The sequence below is a fragment of the Serinus canaria genome, chromosome 5 (assembly GCF_022539315.1).
Source record: "Serinus canaria isolate serCan28SL12 chromosome 5, serCan2020, whole genome shotgun sequence".
NCBI lineage: Eukaryota > Metazoa > Chordata > Aves > Passeriformes > Fringillidae > Serinus > Serinus canaria.
In genome coordinates this window covers 31,413,932-31,429,048 of record NC_066319.1, presented here as the reverse complement: position 1 = coordinate 31,429,048, position 15,117 = coordinate 31,413,932, and the positions used below count along the sequence as shown (strand labels likewise).

Below are 15,117 nucleotides of genomic sequence, written 5' to 3'. Positions count from 1 at the left end.
AATATTTTGCCCAAAGAAAAGCAAAAAAAGAATTTTCATTTTTCTGCCTCTTAGCATTTTCAGATTAAATTCATGTTAGTACAGTAAATTTTTTTTTTAAATCGATTAAACCCCCCCCCCCAGAATTATATAAATGCTTATTTTGGTCTGTAGGTAAACATGCATCAATAGACAGTAAATAAGAATATATTATTCCTGCAGGACTCCTGCCTGATGTACCTTCAGTGCACATGATAATCAGTGCTTGCTAATTATTGAGAGGCCAATATTGTGAGGAGGAAAAGTGGCATTGAAAGGGAAAGTGATGTTCTGTGGTGTTATTACTGCAGCTCTTGGAGGCTCAGTCTTCAAACAACACTTGTTTGGCCATTTCATTCAACAGCTTAGTTGGGAGACACAGGAGTGTGATAAGGGAGTTTGCTGACAGCAAAACATGTCTCTCACTAACACAGAAGGTGGCTGCAATGCCCAGGAAGACCTGCATGACTGTAAGAACTGGAACCATACACCAGGGACAAAATTCATTAGTATCAAGTATGAGTATTCTTCAGGACTAAGACTGAGAGTTTCTGTTAATTTGTGAGATTACTGGTGGGAAACAGCTGTGGTGGGACACAGAGGTTGATCACAGAATGATTCATGAGTCACTGGTGTGATATGGATGTAGGAGAGAAGTGTACCAGGTGACAATGGCTGCAGCAGTGTTGGAAAGCAGTTGTGTTATTTGATGGGCAGGAGCAGGAGCTATCTCATCTGCAATAGCTCTAGGCATCCAAGCTCCAGAAAGATGATTTCAGAGTGAAACAAATGTTATGGAAGGAAGTGTGCCATTTCTGTGCTCTAGTCCAACCTGTCATAAAACCCTTGTTCATTTAGCTGAATATATGACATTTCATTCTAAAAAAAAAAAAAAAATCAAAAAAAACAACATTAGCAAGCACAAGCAAACAAAAAATTTCCATGATGCAGACTAAGCATTAGAAAATTCTGGCAAAATGGTCAGTAGAATCTGGAGATGAATGGGTTATAGCTTTTCCTACTGTGGGCAAGCAATTCAGTAATCCTTAAGATCAATTTGGAACATTTAGGAAAATAATTCGATTATGTGGTAGTCTGCAATTGCATCTTAGATTTAGCAACCTATAGCATAAATTAGGTCTGATAGTTGTATGATCCTATAAGGAATTTCCCATTTCCTGCAGTACACTGCTTAGTGACTTATTTACAGTTTATTGCAGTCTGCACTGAATACAGGAATTAGCTTCCATTTTACAAAGTCTGATATTATTAACTAAATTTAGTAAAAATTGAAAGAAAACTTGTTCATGTTCTGATAAAGAAACCAAATAACCAAATTGTAAGAATAAAATGCAGAGAGTTAAATCATGTTGCATGTCCCATGTAAGATATCTATAATATTGTTTTCTAAATATTTAGAAATTTATATTAAAATCATACTTATCACTAACTTCTGCTAAGGAAACTCAGCTCTGCTAAAAGTTAGATCATAGGTACCTTATTTTTTCTGTGTCTTTAATGATACTTAGATTGCAGAACTGTATTGAAGAGACAATTTAATATAAAATCCTCCAACGTGTTCTATAACACTAGTTCAAGCTGTAGCTAAAGACCGTATTTCTTTTCACCCAATTTGTCCCTATCAAAAAGAGATTTTTTTAAAGCAATGCTTTGTCTCAAGGTGACTGCTAAGGGTTGAAACTGAAATGATGCTGAGATACAAGCTGTGCAAAAGACTTAACAAGGTTGAATTAGTGTAATTTGATTGCTGCTCTGATCAGTCACTGTAATTGTCTGCCTGAGCCTCGTGAGAGGATGAGCCCCCACAGGCTCTATTTCCACTCCACAGGGTTTCAGTGGTAATGCCAGCCTAAGGCACTGCAGTCTTTGCCATGCCTGGACAGCCATTACTGCAGTGCTGTGTTCCACGTCCCCTGCCTCATACCTGACTGTGGAACAACATCAGACAACTGATATGCCTTGTTTGTGCATGTTTTCTTTCTTTTTAACATAAATCATTCAAGCCCTCCAGATCACAGAACAACTCACTTTGATGCTCTGGCTTAACCCAGAAGGGGAGTCATGCACTACCACCTGAGTCCAGCACTTATCAGCTTGAATAATTCCTCACAGAGCAATGACTCTCAAAGCATGTCTGTGTTGGACACTAGATGTCTGACCACTGCTTGGGGAGACAAATGAGTTTATCTGTGAAGTGCAGTTTGGTAAAAGTGCCTGTAATCGTTATATAATCACCAGACAAAACAAGTTTTAATAAAAGCAAGAAAATCCACACCATCACCTTGGAAAATTTAACAATATCTGATAAGATTGATTATAAATTGATCCTATTATTTAATCTTTTCGATCTACACAGGTCTATAATATAGACCACATGATGTATTTTTGCTCGATTTTACTCTCAAAGGTGGTTCTATCTTGGTAGCTGAAATGTACAGAAACACCCAGCTAATAGCAAACAGTAGCATGAAGAATTTCAGCCCAAGTATTCGCAGTTTGCTAGTTAAAAACAAGACAAAAAATAATTTCTTAGTATGGAAAAATCATAAGGATTAGAACACTTACAAAATCCCTAACCCTATATGCATTGCACTTATCATCCTATTAAAAAAAAAAAGGCAGGAATATTGGTTTTAAGCTGTGGTTTTACTCTGTCCAATGCTCTGCTTTGATTTTGACACTGCTTGTATGAACGCTTCTAAAAACTGTGACCTGGTTGGTGCCTTCAAAATGGGCTTCTGAGAAATCCTTGTGCCTGTCAGGTTGTGATTTTTTAAAATCTGACAAAATGGGAGCATTAACCTCTTTACCAAATACCAGTTTCTTTTTCAACTTTCTTTCTCAGTCATTCTCAAGTAGTTTCTGTTTAGTCAGAATTCTGTCAAACCTGAACTTTTCTCACATGTGCATTTGAGAAGTTTTCTTTCAGATGTTCATTGAAGCCTTTGATTTGAGCTAGAATTCATATGTCCATGCATTTCATGTTACATTACTCTAGCAAACTCACCTACCATATGCTTTAAACAAAGGATCATTTTTTTGATACTATTTCTTTCGAAGAGAAGGTAAAAATTGGCCATTTTAATGAGCTAATTAGAGTAAAAGCACATCTTTTTTACATGCTTCTTTTAGGTGTGAAAAGCAAGTAAAAATTTACATTTCTTCAATAGATAGACTCTACCTTCATGTTTGTATGGCATTTAACAACCAACAAATCCGACTAGCTATCTTTAAAAAAAATTCTACAATTGAGAGTTATATTTAACTCATGGAACAAATTAGTTGAGGGAGAGAAAAGAGTACATTTCTGTGTAAAGAAGACAAAACCACATGTTATTGAAAAAGCTGCCAAGATTTGCTCACCTAATGCAAAATTTATCCTATTAGAAATACTGCTTTGGTTTTGCTTCTTTCTCTTCCATGCTCTCACTGTCTTCTCAGAGTAGTAATTTATTTGCTGTCTTTTAAGAATTTAGCTCTGTACCTTGTAATCTCCATGATTCACTGATTACTTTAAACTTAGCCACCTAAGAATACAAATAAAACTTATAATTCTAAAATTCAGTTTAAAAACTAGCCTTAAATTCTAGCCTACTGATGACTGATCACCTGGCTAGAATTATAAGTTTTATTTGTATTCTGATTACCACACCTCTGTATACACAAGCATTCAGATGAAAGACCAGGGCTGTGGACCATAACCAATCAGATACATCTTTTGCTGAGTGCATGAGATAATGCACAGAACTAAATATTATTTTCTTACCAGGTTTTAAAAACTGAGAGGAGAACAGACTAGGTTATGTATTCTCCTATTTATACCTACTTTTACCCTCAAGAGGAAAATTGAATGTATATGTATGTAACAGAAAAAAAAGCCCTTTTAGTGAGAGCCCAAGTTGCCCTGCATTCAATATTTAATTAGTATTCAAGAGACAATTTCCACTATAGAAATACCAATTTTCAGAGATTACTACAGGTAAATACATAAAGTTTTAGATGTTAGTAGCAGTGTTTCTGAAATTTTTAATTCTTGATTAAAGAAGAATCTTTGTCACTCCGCATTGACCCAAAGAAAAATACATATCCTCAGGCTCTGAGGAGATCTTAAATGGATGTTCCTTTTACAGCCTGAGTATGTGTTGGAACTCAAATGAAAAGAGAGAAAAAGAGCAAGAAGTTCTGTAAAGAAACATCAAAGATCATTAGAGAAAGAGCTTTTAAAAAGAAGACAGTAGCATTTGGAAAATAATCAGATACTTCTATATAGAGAAGAATAATTTGAAAGTAATAGAACTCTCAAAAATGGGTAAAACTTGCTTAGGGGGAGTCTTGTCCTCAGTTAAAGCTATTTTTAAAAGGTTTACCAAAGGAAAACCTCTCTAAATACTATTGTCAATGGAAAATAACTTTTATTATTCACATATTACAAATATAGTTAATGTCTGGTTATTGTTGGCTGAAAAAATATATATAGACAAAAATAATTCAGTGGATCAATACATTTAATACATTTCAATAAAACCACCAGAAACTCTGTGTGGCTTTGAAAAGAATAGGACATTTTAGTTAAATGGAAACATGGGATGGAAAAAAGAATGGCACTTAGTTGTATCTCTTTAATGAGTTATTTTTACATTTAATAACTTGGACCATTTACCACTGAGATTGAGGATTTTTTAAGGCTGTTGTTAAACAGTGTTTTTCTCTATTTAACTTTGTTAAGTCTTTAAATAGATATCCTTGTATTTCTCCTTGATGCTAAAAATAGCTTCCCTGACAACATACCATCTAGTTAATTTTTAGATATTGAAAGTTTAAAGGGGCCTGAAATGCACAGCATCATTCTGAACCTGAATCCAAATTGTTACAAATTGCTGTCTGAAGTCTGGATTCATTTAGTGATGCACATCCTTCCGTTTCAAAATGCCTTCTCTAGTAAGTGATCAGGAGCACAACTTCATCCAGTCATCCAGCATTTCAGCATAGAAAGGGTGATGCAAAACACAAAACATGAAAAATTAAAGGGCCCATTAGGCTCTTGCTTCCTGTAGGCTCTTTGGAAAATTCAGATACCAGAAACGTCAAATCAGGCATATACTTTATATATAGCATACCAGAGTTTCTTTGGTTTTGGGCTAGTTCCTAATCTCCTGTACCATCAGCTTAATGTGTTATAAGTAGGCTAATGTATATCTATAATCAATTGTTTTAGTCATTGAGAAATAAATTCAAATAGGAAACTTGGGAAGTGTGTAATCCAGAGTTAGTATGATTGTCAATCCGGACATTATTAATTCAAATGTTAATAGATATAATATCAATTAACTAGAAAAAAATGTTTTTAAAATTGAGGAAGTATTTTGAAGGTATTTCCAGACACTACCACATTTTAATTTTGTACCATTTTCATTGTGAACATTTGAAATTATTTGAATCTGTAAACAAATACTAACAAAATATGCCAAAGCATGCAGAAATACAAACATAAAGAGTAAGTTTCTAGTTTATTTTTCTCAGTTCCGATTTTTGTTTTGAATTGCTGTTTTAAGTCTGCTCAGAATATTTGCCAGGGGACCAACAACTCATATTTTACTGAAGGAAACAAGTTATTTACAAAAATAACTAAAATGTAGGTCATACTGGAGAACATATGTACCTCATTGGATTGATTAGAATTGATATTTTACAAGTACCTGGCCTGCACAAAGGAAAGAATCTCATTTGTTTTTTAAAAATTTGCATGTTTTTTGTCCAGGTGACGTGACTGGTGAGATGAAGGACTGCTTTGTTCTTCACGAGACTTGTCCAAGTCACTGAATAGAATGAGTATCATGTCCTTTTCATAGATCAGGTCTTCATCTCACCTTCACCTTGATGAGAAAGCATGGAACAAATTTGGACAAACAAATGGGAACCAGAAGCCACGAGTGTGTTGGACATGCCACATTGAGCAAACCCAGCAAAATCTTGTTTGACTTGGAAGCAAACACTAGAAACCAGAGAGAAAGGTATGTCAGTACCTGTAGCCACAAGATCAGAAGACTATCAGTTAGGAATGAGTTGAACTCCATCCAGGACTCGGAGTCACTTGGTGCTTTTTGCTGGATACTTTTTTCTCTCTGAAAAGAGGTTTGGGTTGGTTTGTTTTTCTTTTTCTTTTTCTTTTTTTTTTTTTTTTTTTTTTTTTTTTTTTTTTTTTTGCGGTGGGGGGGGACTGTGTGAATTCTGAACATTTTTCATTTATATTTCAAGAGAAATTTCTGTCTATATTGTCTTATGTCAAGTTTATGGTTCATCTCCCTGGAACAATATGCCAGTGCTATGTTTTCAGAACCTGGCTAATTGAAAACTTCCCAATCTCTTGCACAGGAGTGACACACACAGAGCAGAGGAATCCCTTGGCTAGAAGAGGAATTGCACTGTGTTGACACAAATTGATTCACTTCCAACTCAAAAAACAGGTAAATTTTTATCTTGGTTAAGAGTTTGCAGAACAAGAACTCTTATATTGTAAACTTCTCAAATAATGCCTGAAATGACAACATTTCTGAGTGTGGGCTCTTTGACAACACTGGGTGGCATTGTACAATATGGGACATTATAAAGTAATAGAATATGTACACAGATTTTTATGAGTTCATCATCTGCTGCCCTTCCAGCCCTCAGGTTGTAAAAATACTGTGAGGAACTCACAGCTAGCTTAGGTACACATACTTGTGCAGCAGTTTTGAGCACACAGACGGACCTGATGACTTTATGTTTCCCCTCAAAGGAAGTGTTCATGTCTTTGTATATAATTAGTTCCACTATGAAGAAGACCTTAGAAGAGAAATATTTGGTTCTCTTGTTAGACTTGTGGTTCATGGGGGGGATGGGGTTGGTGGTGAGGTAGAAGAGAGGGTTTTGCACTTAGTCATAAGCGGTGCTGGGAGCAAGTAAAACCATTAGTATAGACTAGTTCTGTGAGGGATTCCATTACCAGCACAGAAGGAGATACTCACAAACAGAGAGTGGTTTCAGAAAAATGTCACAGGGTGGAAATTTCATTCCTTTCCAAGCTCTGAACCTAGGAGCCCATTTCCATTAGGGAACAAGAAAGAAGAATAATAAATTTCCATGCAGAGAAACAACCCCTGTGCATCACATAGCACAATTAGACAGAGATGTGAACTACATTCCTGATGATGAGTAAAATTTGTTTTCCTGACAGTTGTGATATTTTATAACATCTGTCAAGAACTTTGGCATTTAATTCTACTGAAGAGGCACATAGGCAAGTTCAGTACAAACACCTGTATTTGAGGAAATTAATTGTTTTTTAAGGAAATCAATTGAGTTATTATCTAGATAATCTGAAAAACAAGCTAGAAATAAAATCACTTCCCTGTCTTTTATTTTTATCTATGTGGTTTTACCTCATGTAATATCAATGCTTGTTTCTCCTCCTTGTATAAAGTACAGCATAACCAGAAGGACCCACTTGACTAAAGTGTATCTGACAAGTCCTGATATATCTGATATTTCAGCAAGTAATACACAGCAAAACAAAGAAAACCTTCTCAGTCTTACATTTTCAGTGGTAGTTAACTAAAAATAGAGACAAGCAGTTATTCAAGTTGCAAGCTGGTTTTAATAGGATGCTACAAAGGCAGAAGGATTTTAATGGTGTTACTGATGATTTACAAATTAATTAGGTTCATAATTAACAAAGATAAGGAAATAGAGGGGGTCATGATAATAATAGATAATAAATGTTTTCACATCCACAGATAGGAGTTTTAATAATCTTTAAATGAGTGAAATCAGAGCATTTAAAACCTTAAATCTACAACTGGACTTTGTTTTTAAAAGTAGCAGTCACTGTGTACCTGCACTTGATTGGAAAATCCAGGTCTCTGAGGTGCTTGTTACTGGCTACACCAGTTATTCTTTGTTCTGACTATTGCTATGCACCATGTCCCGCATATTTTAAATTATCAGCCAAAATGGCATTTAAATTCAAACAGCTCCTAAAATATTATGGCCCTTCTTTTAAATATATACTATTCCAGCCAAGTTTATGGAATCCATTTAACTTAAGGGCACAGGTCTCAGTAGCAGAAGTTAAACTGTAACAGTCTGACTGTGCTGGTACCTGTGCCTGCAAGCACTGTGTCCCTGAGGCCAAGAAGGCCAATGGGATCCTGGGCTGCAGGAAGAGCATGGCCAGAAGATTGAGGGAAGTGATGCTGCCCCTCTGCTCAGCCCTGGTGAGGCCTCACCTGTAGTGCAGTGGGCTCCTCAGGACAAGAGAGACAGGGAGTTCCTGGAGCTGGTCCAGTGAAGGGCAACAAAGATGATGAGGGGACTGGAACAGGTCACTTATCAGGAAAGACTGAGGGAGCTGGGCCTGTTTATCCTGGAGAAGAATGAGAGGGTATGTTATCAATATATACAAGTATCTGAAGGGTGAACGCCAAGGGGATGGAGCCAGGCTCTTCTGGATGCTGCCAAGTGATAGGACAAGAGGCACAGGAAGTTCCACCTGAACATGAGGAATTACTTCTTTACTGTGCAGGTGACTGTGCACTGGAACAGATTGCCAGGAGAGTTGTGGTCTCCCTCACTGGAGATATTCAACACCTACCTGGATACAGTCCTGAAGGACAGGAACAACCCTGAATAAGGAACCCTGCAGGGAGGTTGGAGTAGATGATTCCAGTTGTCCCTTCCAGCCTCAGCCATTCTGTGATTACATAACTCTGTGACAGCAGCCAGGGCGGATCTCTTCCGGCACCTGAAGCCCTGTAACTCCTGTTCTTCTCTCCTGTGTGCACCTTGTCCTTCTACCTCATCCCTCAGCCGGCCATGTAAAGCCAACAGAGCTACCCTGTCCCATGCAGAAGCCATGTCCCTCCAGCATGGGACTGTAGTTCAGAGGTGCACGAAGTGCAAATGGGTGGAAAGCCAGGACCAGCAAGCCACAGAGATAACTCTACTTGGCTTCCTGTGCTCAAGCCCTTCACACACAGACAGGTTTCAAGCACATCGTGAGGAGGAGAGGGAGGCAACTTGGCAACACGACTGCCTTACAGCCCTGGCATGATGCAAAATTCCTGGGGATTGGATTTGGAGTCCTTTTGTGTGGACAGTTAAAAGGTCTGGGCTTAAGGACATTCTATCATGTGTCCCACAGGTCTAGAAGCACTGAACACAGTATTGCCTACACACTTTCAGAAACTCACATAATAGAGTAGTTTTCTGAGCATGTACTTTTAAGGTTTTAAAGTCTAAAATATTTTAATTAATTAATTTTAATTATGGGAAGATTTGAGCTTAAATTGGACATTAAATACACTGAAAATATATCTTGGAGAAATGAGTAGAAAACTAGGAGTCACCATCAATGGAAAATGAAGTAAAAAACCAATTAATCTATTTTAGTTTAAGAAAAACCCAAACCACACAAAACCAATTTGTTAAGGACCACAAGTTACTTGTTGGTTTCTTCATGTCGTTCTTTTCATAGTCAGTCATGTAACAGACATTAGCCTGGCATCATGGGTTTGAATCTCAGTAACTGACTTGAAGAGAGTGGGAAGGATTTTATTTTTTTCAAAAAACCAGCAGGTGAAAAGTGACTTGGTAAAGATGACAGCTGACTAAAAAACCAGAAAAAGCAGCTGCCTACTCTTTCCCCAAATGCCTACTCTTTGGAGCAGCTGCAACTGAACAGTTTGACAGGAAAGGATGCAGCTTGTTTTCCTTCATGCTCTGTCACCTCACCCAGCAGTATTAGCAGCATGCATCAACCAGACTGTCTTCAACAAAGAAGATGCTAAACATTTACAAGTTGTTCGGCATCAGATACGCTGTACTGCACTAACTGCTGAAAGCCAAGGACCTCTCCAGACTGCCTTTTGTTGTGCAGTTAGCGTACGGTTTCTCAAGCAGGAAGTCAGCTTCAGGGGTGGTGGTTTTTCTGCAGCTAAGATAATCAGCATAGGAATTGTCTGATCTTTGCAGGTTTTTTAAACCGATATTTTTGTGCAGTCGATGGACGTAGTTAAGTCATTTCACTACATGAAAATGTCTCATAAAGCTATAAATAAATGAATGTAGAAACTCCTAATGATAATTTCTTCACATTCCAACATTTTTGAGTGTTTTTCAATCTCTGTGTTTTAATTCTGTCTTGAGTGTTTGCATATTTATGAATGATTGAAACCAAAGAGAAGAAATAATACGCTTATGCAGTAATATGCTAACTATTTGCTTTCTCTTGCCTTGGTTTCAGCTGGGGCAAAGCTCATTTTCTTCTCAGTAGCTGATGCAGAGCTGTGTTTTGGATTCAGTAGGAGAATAATGTGAATAAAACATTGTTATTTTGGTTGTTGCTAAGTCATACTTACCCTAAGCCAAGGACTTCCCATTCTGCTCTGCACTGGTGTGGCCTCACCTTGAGTCCTATCTGCAGATTTGGTCACTGCAATATAAGAAAGACATTAAGCTATTAGAGAGAATCCAGGGGAGATCAACAAAGACAGTGCAGTACCTTAAAGGACAGCCATAGGGCTCACGTCACTTGGCTTGTTCAGCCTGGAGAGGATCCCTGAGAGGGGACCTCACTGCAGTTTACAACTTCCTCATGAGAGGAAGAGGAAGGGCAGGCACTGATCTTGTCTCTGTGGTGACAGTGACAGGACCCAAGGGAATGGCCTGAAGTGGTGTCAGAGGAAGTTTATGTTGGATATTAGGGAAACCTTTCCCCACAGGGTGGCTGGTCACTGGAATAGGCTTCCCAGGGAAGTGGTCACAGCACTGAGCCTGACAGAGCTCAAGAAATTTTTGAACAATGCTCTCAGGCACATGGAGTGGCTCCTGGGGATGGTGCTGTGCAGCACCATCAGCAGTTGGACTTGATGATGATCCTTGTGGGTCCCTTCCAACTCAGCATATTCTGTGATTCTGGACTTTTCAGTGTCTCATCCTCTGCCAGTGAGGAGGCACATGAAAGCTGTGAGGAAGCATAGGTGGGAGAGCTGCCCAAAGAGATAGTCTATAATGTACAAAGCTATGCCCAATACATAAACTGGAGGGAGTTACCTGGAAGGGGGCCAGTTGTGAGTCAGGAATGGGCTGGACATTGGTCAACGTGTGGTGAGAGATTGTATTGTCAGCACTTGTCTTTCTTGTGTTTTATCTCCCTCTCTCCCTTTCATTTATTGTAATTTACTATTATTATTATTATTATTATTATTATTATTATTATTATTATTATTATTATTATTCCTTTGTTTCAATTAATAAACTGTTCTTATATCAACCCCTGAGTTCTATTCCCTTTTCTTTCCCGATTCTCCTCCCCATCCAATCAGTGGGGAGAAGGGGAAATGAGCGAGTGGCTGTGTGGTGCTTTGTTGCCAACTGCAGCTAAACCATGAACGTGAACAGGGGAAGTTTTGCTTCACTAAGGATTACACAATTTAGGTTATTTAAATAAGTATCTGACTGGTAAAAGAAACATTCCTATAGCAGTCCTACAGCTGTGACACTGGAGATGGTGGATGCCAGTCTTCCATTCCTGACAAAATTTTTTTCCAAGAGCATTTGTAATTCATAGCCTTTTTCTGTTGGAAATGTCTCACTGTCCTTTTCTCTACCTCCTTCTGCCAAAAACAAATACCACAATACAAAAAGTGCAATATTTCATTATTTTGTTGTATTCCTTTTTTATTATTTCTTATTTATTTTTGAAGGAAATATGGATTATATTCATTTACTTGATATAATACAGGACTAGCAAGATACTGTGGCAACTTAAGAGTAAATTAAAATTGGATGTAGCGTGGGAAGCTAGGATGACACGTAGTGTTTTCACCTTGACAGCCTTTCACTGGAGGTGGCACAGCAAAAGATCTTGACACATCTTGACATCAGCATGAATGCCTTCAAGTGGAAGGCAGGTAATTGTTTTCAATGCAGTAAGAATCTATACTGATCAGTAGTTATGAGACAAAAAAAAAAAAAAAAGAAGAGTTTCCATATTTCCTAGATGAGTGCTGATCTAATGTATATTTTTAGAGAGAAAGTAAGTAGCTAAAAATAAAATAAAAAATTTAAAATAGCATGTATAAAAATACCTATATATATATAATTAGAACTGCTTTTCCTAATAAAGAGTGGAAAAAGTCCAGCATAGCAATTTGAAATTTTGAAATATTTGGAAATGTCATGATAAAAACAGTGCAAAATTCCAGAGATCACAAAGAATGAAAGAAATTTAAGTATACACCAGTAGGTCCTATTTGCATGTTTCATTAGCTATCTCATTAAGCTTTTCTGTTCTTTTTTCTTCTGAGTTGTTGCCTTCGCATTCTTCATATATTTAGTCTTTTTCAGTTTTCTGAAATAATTGAAAGTAATAGATGAGCAAACAAGTCTAATATTTTAAAAGAAACAGTTTTCATACATGAAATTTCAAGTTTGTTTCATACATGAAATTTCAAGTTTGTTTTCGGGATTGCTGACTATGTTTCATTAAAACTTTTGGTTACAATTTACCTAAGGTGAAGAGAGAGATGACACAGTTAAAATAAACATAATGTAATATTTAGGTAATAAAGCTAGAAGAATATATGATGAGACATAATAAAGAAAAGATTAACTACTGAACAGCACTTAGCTGGGAAGTGCAGACAGTTTCCAAAGCCTGCAGGCTCACAGAATGAAGCCATGTGTGTCAGCACAGGAGGCTGCAGAGCCCTGAGCCCCTGAGTGACAGAACCTGTGCCCCGAGCCTGGGACACAAGTGACCACACTAGACATACCTGCACTGCAGAGATCCAGTTCACATAGTCCCACACAGAAAGCTGGCCTGAGCTTCTCTGCACTCAAAACACGCCAAGCCTGTAAAACAGATAAAGATCCACCCACAAGTAATAGAAAGGTATCTATATGTGTAAGGGTTTTCAGAATTGTGGCTCTGTAAGTAACATGATTTTTGTTTCAAAACTACCTTTACATACATCCCTTATGACAGTGAGATGTCAGTGCTTTTTGTAAAAGTAACTGTAATGAAAATGGGAGTAATAAATGTGACCATGCTACTGCCAGCCACACTAATACTGCATGCTTGTGTCTGGTTTTCTCTAAAAGTTTGTCAGATCCAAAAATGGGTGGTAAAGAAGTTATACCGTGGTCCCTTAAACAGTTGCCACTGTATAAGTTGATATCTGGTTTGACTCTATATTTACTAACCGACCCCTGCCCCTGAATATGTACGTGGTGTGTGGGCTGAATAGTTTGTGTGAGCGTATTTGAAGATATGCTCTCTTTGCTGATTTGGATTCCATAGCCATTAGAGGTCTTTGTACTTAATATAAAGGTAACAGGATCAGGCCTTATGGGAGTAATGTATGTCTAAGTCACACAGTACCACTTCTACTCAGTTACAATTACTGATGCTTTAGGAAAAAAGAGGTCAGGATGTGGTTAATGGGCCTAAATTCCAGGAGATCTGGATTAGATATTTAGTTTAGCAATTGATCATCCTAGACAAGCTATATCATTGGCCTATGCCTCTTCCACCTAATAATACCCCCACTGTCTTGCTTGCTTGCTTGGATTCCAAGCTTTTCCTAATAGATCCTATTTCTTATTGGATTCACTTAGCACCTATCATAGGGAGACTAAAAGGCTAAGTCCAGCAGGCACATTTGTAATATAAATGTATTAAAAGAAAGAGAAGGGGGAAAAAAGATGTAAAAAAATAACAGTGAAAATTCCTTCTCCTATGCAATTATCTTTTCTACTGTAGGAAAGAAAAACAAGTGAATTTATATAAAGAAATTAGATGAAAGCAACTCCAAAGATGGGCACTGGGGTATCATAACAACCCCACAATGAATAATTGTGTAACTGATGAGTATAGTACGACTAAGGGGAAAACTAAGAAAGAAAACTGTGTGTATGCTCTTCAAGGTGAATTAGCTCAAAACCAAACACCAGATTACTGTTCCTAGCCAAGGAAGACATGCACAGAAGAGCCCTTCAGTGACATGTACCTCACTGTACAGTCTGTGAAACTTAACAATTTTATGTACAAATTTCATTTCTTCAAATACTCTCCCTGTTGGAATATTTAAACAGCTTATTTCTGTCTCAGTGCACACATGAAAATCCCATTGCATAAGAGAAACAGAGAACAGAATTAAAGAAAGGGAATCTGCAGCTTCTGTTCTCTGCTGTTTTTCAGTAAAGTTCTGTTCTGAACTGGCAGAAATAACTTAGTTAATGCTTGTTTCGCCTAACCCAGCTCTAGCCCTAGATAAAGCAGCACAACCCTCAAGCCTTCACTGATTCCTAAAACTACACACATTCCATTACAAAGTGATCTAGTGATCATTCTACCTAGCAATGCATTACATTTGTAATTTGTTAAAATTCTAAGGCTATTGTGACAGTACTTAGATAGTACTGATGTGTAGTGATGAACAATACTCTTGTAACATTTAAATCCTTTAGCACTCTTCAAACATTCAAAAAACCAAAGGACATTAATTGTGTAGGCATTGCTTTAAGCTTAAAAACCTTTTTATGCAAGAAATTAAGCCTTCATCAAGAAAATAACTGTTGAAATCTTAATACCTCTCAATGACAGCCACATTTGAAGAGCAATTTTATAGCATAATGATCCTTGTTGCATAATTTGGACAGACTTTTGTTCTCATTTTAATTTCCCATGCACTGCTTGCTTTACCATCTCTCCTTCCCACACCGATTAAAAGGGAGAGATCAAAAGTCAGAAGAGAAAGAACATCAAGTTTGGGCCTGGAGTTAAACTTCTAAAGGCTTCAGCACTGCTACTTCAGACATGCTATGGCGAATCTGACTAAAGCGTTGGGTGCTTCTTAGAAGCCTTGGGCAGCTGCATTCCCCCTGAGATCCCACTGCAGGCACAAGTCCAACAGAGCAACTTTAAATGCCCCCTCACCTTCCACCCAGGACTAGAATATCTAAACTTCCCGTTCTTTTATTTTTATGTTCTTGAGGCATCTAAAATATGAACCTAGCCAAATTATATGCCAGAAGAAG

At 37.5% G+C, this 15,117-nt stretch overlaps 1 long non-coding RNA gene across 1 annotated transcript; it reads right to left on the bottom strand.

The window, feature by feature from the left end:
• Positions 1–7,043: 7,043 nt before the first annotated feature.
• Positions 7,044–10,655, bottom strand: LOC108961320 (uncharacterized). The gene is made up of 4 exons (XR_001989550.3): positions 10,577–10,655; positions 10,434–10,507; positions 8,304–8,440; positions 7,044–7,108 (listed from the first exon to the last, which is right to left on the bottom strand). It is a non-coding gene; the product is annotated as an uncharacterized LOC108961320 (long non-coding RNA).
• Positions 10,656–15,117: the final 4,462 nt, after the last annotated feature.